The sequence below is a fragment of the Scyliorhinus canicula genome, unplaced genomic scaffold, assembly GCF_902713615.1.
Source record: "Scyliorhinus canicula unplaced genomic scaffold, sScyCan1.1, whole genome shotgun sequence".
Taxonomy (NCBI): Eukaryota; Metazoa; Chordata; class Chondrichthyes; order Carcharhiniformes; family Scyliorhinidae; genus Scyliorhinus; species Scyliorhinus canicula.
This window is the reverse complement of record NW_024055461.1, coordinates 1,248,116-1,254,115: the sequence shown is the minus strand read 5'-3', so window position 1 is coordinate 1,254,115 and position 6,000 is coordinate 1,248,116.

Genomic DNA, 6,000 nt, shown 5'->3' with positions numbered 1-6,000 from the left:
TTAATGCCAGTTCTGTACCTGTAAATGTTGCGCTACACTCTGTTTTAGTTATACTGTGCGAGACAATGCCAATATTAATCGTGCAATGGGTGGATCTAATTTATTACCGCGCTGCTCAGATCATTGTTGAAATAAAATAGGTGCTTTCTCACTTCTCTCTAAATTAGACTCTCTCAGTGTTTGCATATTTCGATAATATACCAGTTATTAATACATTAGATCATGCTTCTGTGGCTTCTATCATTACTCTAGTTGAACTTTACTTGTAGTTAGACCATGTTTTTATTTATATTTTATTGCACATTGTGTTTTGTAGTATGACATTCATCCCTGCTTCAGTTGTCACTCTACCTAACCATGTAACAAATTTTATTACCTTGGGTCTTGTTCCTGGAATGATTGTACAGGGCCATGTTTCGTTTTATCTTTCCCTTAGCATTATATCTGTGTATGTAATGCTCTCTGCAGTTAACATTTGAATAAGAAGGACCATGTTTCTATACATACTACAATTCGCCCATTCTCAGTTATGACTGCATGAGACTGTGTTTACTTTTTTAACAAACAGCTGCAGTCGCATTCTGAAATGCACTGAGCAACACCACTCTCTACTTCAATTGACTCTTCTTTAATCATTATTGCATAAGACTTTGTATCTGTTAAAATTACAGTATATGCAGATTAATTAATTGATGCATGAATCCATGCTGCTGGACATGCTAGCCGTGACAATTTGCAAGCATTTGTAAAATTGAACCATGTCTCCATTTATAAGAACGTAAGAACATAAGAACTAGGAGCAGGAGTAGGCCATCTGGCCCCTCGAGCCTGCTCCGCCATTCAATGAGATCATGGCTGATCTTTTTTGGACTCAGCTCCATTTTCCGGCCCGAGCACCATAACCCTTAACCCATTTATTCTTCAAAAAACGATCTATCATTATCTTAAAAACATTTAATGAAGGAGCCTCAACTGCTTCACCGGGCAAGGAATTCCATAGATTCTCAACCCTTGGGTGAAGAAGTTCCTCCTAAACACAGTCCTAAATCTACTTCCTCTTATTTTGAGGCCATGCACCCTAGTTCTGCTTTCACCCGCCAGTGGAAACAACCTGCCCGCATCTATCCTATCTATTCCCTTCATAATTTCTATGTTTCTATAAGATCCCCCGCATCCTTCTAAATTCCAACGAGTACAGTCCCAGTATACTCAACCTCTCCTCGTAATCCAACCCCTTCAACTCTGGGATTGACCTAGTGAATCTCCTCTGCATACCCTCCAGCGCCAATTCGTCCTTTCTCAGGTAAGGAGACCAAAACTGAACACAATACTCCAGGTGTGGCCTCACTAACACATTATACAATTGAAGCATAAACTCCCTAGTCTTAAACTCCATCTCTCTAGCAATGAAGGACAAAATTTAATTTGCCTTCTTAATCACCTGTTGCACCTGTAAACCAACGTTTTGCGACTCATGCACGAGCACACCCAGGTCTCTCTGCACAGCGGCATGTTTTAATATTTTATTGTTTAAATAATAATCCCCTTTGGTATTATTCCTACCAAAATGGATAACCTCACATTTGTCAACATCGTATTCCATCTGCCAGACCCTAGCCCATTCACTTAACCTATCCAAATCCCTCTGCAGATTTCCGGTATCCTCTGCACCTTTTGCTTTACCACTCATCTTAGTGTCGTCTGCAATCTTGGACACATTGCCCATGGTCCCCCAACTCCAAATTATCTATGCAAATTGTGAACAATTGTGGGCCCAATGCTGAACCCTGAGGGACACCACTAGCTACTGATTGCCAACCAGTGAAACACCCATTAGTCCCCATTCTTTGCTTTCTATTAATTAATCAATCCTCTATCCATGCTACTACTTTACCCTTAATGCCATGCATCTTTATCTGATGCAGATCTCTTTTGTGTGGCACCTTGTCAAAGGCTTTCTGGAAATCCAGATATACCACATCCATTGGCTCGCCGTTATCTACCGCACTGGTAATGCCCTCAAAAAATTCCACTAAATTAGTTAGGAACAACTTTCTTTTTATGAACCCATGCTGCGTCTGCCCAATGGGACAATTTCCATCCAGATGCCTCGCTATTTCTTCCTTGATGATAGATTCCAGCATCTTCCCTACGACCGAAGTTCGGCTAACTGACCTATAATTACCCGCTCCCTGACTACCTACATTTTTAAACAGTGCTGTCACGTTTGCTAATTTCCAATCCGCCGGGGCCACCCCAGAGTCTCGTCAATTTTGATAAATTATCACTAGTGCATTTGCAATTTCCCTAGCCATCTATTTTAGCACTCTGGGATGCATTCCACCAGGGCAGGAGACTTGTCTACCTTTAGCTCCATTAGCTTGCCATCACTACTTACTTAGTGATAACAATAATCTTCATGTCCTCACCTGCAATAGCCTCATTTCCATCAGTCACTGGCATGTTATTTGTGTCTTCCACTGTGAAGACCGTCCCAAAAAAACAGTTCAGTTCCTCAGCCATTTCCCCATCTCCCATTATTAAAACTCCCTTCTCATCCTCCAAAGGACCAATATTTACCTTAGCCACTCTTTTTTGTTTTATATATTTGAAGACACTTTTACTGTCTGTTTCCATATTCTGAGCAAGTTTACTCTCATAATCTATCTTACTCTTCTTTATAGCTTTTTTAGTAGCATTCCGTTGCCCCCGAAAGATTTTCCAGTCCTCTAGTCTCCCACTAATCTTTGCCACTTTCTATGCCTTTTCCTTCAATTTGATACTCTCACTTATTTCCTTAGATATCCACGGTCGATTTCCCTCTTCCTGCCGTCCTTCCTTTTATACTATGTGACGTCCACTCTCTGATATTATTTTGTTACTGTTTCATTCACGGCTGAAGTCTTCTGTGTCTCACTTTGTATAACAAACGTTCCTACCCCACAGAATAGTGCATCAGATTTAGTTTCATTGATTACCGCACAATCAACATCCTGGGGGTTGTCATTGACCGGAAACTGAACTGGACAAGCCAGACGAATGCTGTGGCTGCCAGAGCAGTTCAAAGGGTAGGAATCCTGTGGCGAGTAACTCACATCCCGATTGCCCAAAGCCTGTCCATCATTTGCAAGACAAAAGTCAGAAGTGTAATGGAATACTCTCCACTTGTCTGGAGTGCAGCTTCAACAAACCTCAAGAAGCTTTACACCATCCAGGAAATATCAGTCGCTTGATTGTTGCCATCCACAAGATTTACTGTTGGAACTAATCAAGGTTTCATATTCAGCACCTACCAGACCAATGGCAACAACTACCAACAAGGACAAGAGTAGCAGATACTTTGGATTAATGCCATCTGGAGGTTCCTCTCCAAGTCTCTTACCATCTTGACTTGCAAATATATCACAGTTCCTTCACTGTGGTTGGGTGAAAATATTGGAGTTCTCTCGCTAATACGAGTATGGGTGTAACTGCATATCAGAGACTTCAGCGATTCAAGAAGGCAGCTCACCGCCACCTTCTGAATGGCAACTAGGAATGGGCCATTATTGCTGACCCAATCAATGGCCCCATGTCCCGTAAATGAATCAAACAATAAAGGGTGTCTAAAAGATAGATAGAACAGCACAGCAGAGAACAGGCCCTTCGGCCCTCGATGTTGTGCCGAGCAATGATCACCCTACTTAAACCCACGTATCCACCCTATACCCATTACCCAACAATCCCCCCATTAACCTTACACTACGGGCAATTTAGCATGGCCAATCCACCTAACCCGCACATCTTTGGACTGTGGGAGGAAACCGGAGCACCCGGAGGAAACCCACGCACACACGGGGAGGACTTGCAGACTCCACACAGACAGTGACCCAGCTGGGAATCGAACCTGGGACCCTGGAGCTGTGAAGCATTGATGCTAACCACCATGCTACCGTGAGGCCCCAATGCTACCGTGAGGCCCCGTGAGATAGATAGATAGATAGAAAAAAAGATAGAAAAAAAGAGAAAAAGAAAGAAAGAAAGATGGAATTTTATTTTCAAGATACTAAATACTTTTTATTCGTTCATGGGATGTGGATGTCGCTGGCTGATCCTGCAGTTCTTATACATCCCTGAGGGCATTTATGAGTCAACGACATTGCTGTCGAGTCATCTGGAGTCATATGTAGACCAGACTAGTTGAGGGCGACAGATGTCCTTCCCTGAAGGACATCAGTGAACCAGATGGGTTTTGATTACACAGAACAATGGTTTCTTGGTCATCATTAGACGTTTAATTCCTGATCTGTCTTGATTGAAATTTCACCACCTGCCGTGATGGGAGCCCGGGTCCCCAGATCTTGACTCTGGGTCTCTGGATTACTAGTCCAGCGAAAATACCACTGCGCCAATGACTTGTGACACTCACTTTGGAAGAATACATTTTGTCGTGTTAATAACTATTAGCTGTGATGGACGTTTGTTGCAAAGGCAAATACATCTTTAAAACTACTGCCGATCTGTTCTCATCTCTGTTACAGACTACACGTATATTGATTCTCTCTCTGTCCTCTCTCAGACTTATTTCACTTACAAAAGCATAATGAATAACTATTTGATGTTGTGTGATTGGTCTGGTAATGGACGTGTAATATGTTGCTGAAAGATCGGAGTGAATCTTGTGCCATTCACTTCATCACCAGACTGAGGAACAGAAACACAGGAGCCATATTGAATTCCAAATTGCACAACACAGTCACAAACTCCATTGTGGTATGTATGATAATTCAGATTTGTGTAAATCTGTGGCAACTACCTACTGTTTCCTTTCATGGTCCGAATTGTCTTTCACACTTTTTGCTGAGTGGATTTCTGTTTCCTTTTGGTGTGGCCACTGATTGTGAGAGACAGAGTCTGAAATTGTGTATGTATGTATGTGTGTGTTTGTGTCTGTGTGTGGATATGTGTGTCTATGTGTGTGCCTGTATGTCCATAAGGGCCGGTTAGTCTGGAACACATCATTATTCATTGTTTGCAAATGGCGTTGCCAATAATTGCAATTATTTTTCAGCACATGACGACATTTTATTGAGATTACCTTCCAGATCCTATGCTGCACTCAGTATTTACTGGTCTTGAGTGATCTATGCAGTAATGTCAAGCTGTTCATTCCATTGAAAAGGCAAACATATCTTTCAAATTACTTACATATCGGTTCACCTGGCTTTCTCTGTCTCAGGCTGCACCTAAATCAGTTGATCTCGCTTTTGTCTCTCACTCTTAACTCACTTACACAGGCACACAGCAGCCGGGTCAGGCACCTAGTGTTTAAATCTTTTTTGTTGAAGGCACTTCAGGTCTAAAAAAATGAAGCACTAAAACTTCATCAGAGGAAAATTCTGTACCAGAAAGACACTAGCTCGTTTACTTAACCTCCTTTCTCTCCCCCCGCCTCTCACTCTCTCCCCCTCTCTCTCTATCCACCCCCCCCCCGCGCGCCCCCTCTTTCTCTCACACGCTCTCTTTCTATCTAGCTCTCGCTCTCTCGCTCTCAGACATCAAGTGACTTCAAACTTTCTACTTTAGTATAACCTCTGTAACAGATTGTTGTTTTAATTTCCCTCCTTCTCTCCAGATTATTAGTATTATGACCAGTGAAGATCATCTAAGCATCTTCCGATCGGTTACTGTGCTTCTAAAAAAATAATCCACCTTTTTTAAAGGAATGGGGATGAATGTCATGCTGAAGCCGGCAGAAATCTGTGTGGGTGTTCTTGATGCTGTCAGAGTGAGTTCACCCTCACAGGCAGGAAGACTGTTCACGGTGATAACATGAAACTGACGCCTGCTGTTTCATTCTCAGGTAACACAACTTCCTGTTTCTCTGCTGCCGGTTCCAACCCGCACATCTGACTTCTGAGCAGAAAATAAATCCAGGGACCACAATCTGGTGAGAACATCTGTCAGTGCGGCCTATATCTGCCCACAGAGTCAGGGCAGAGTCACACAGGTCACATTGCG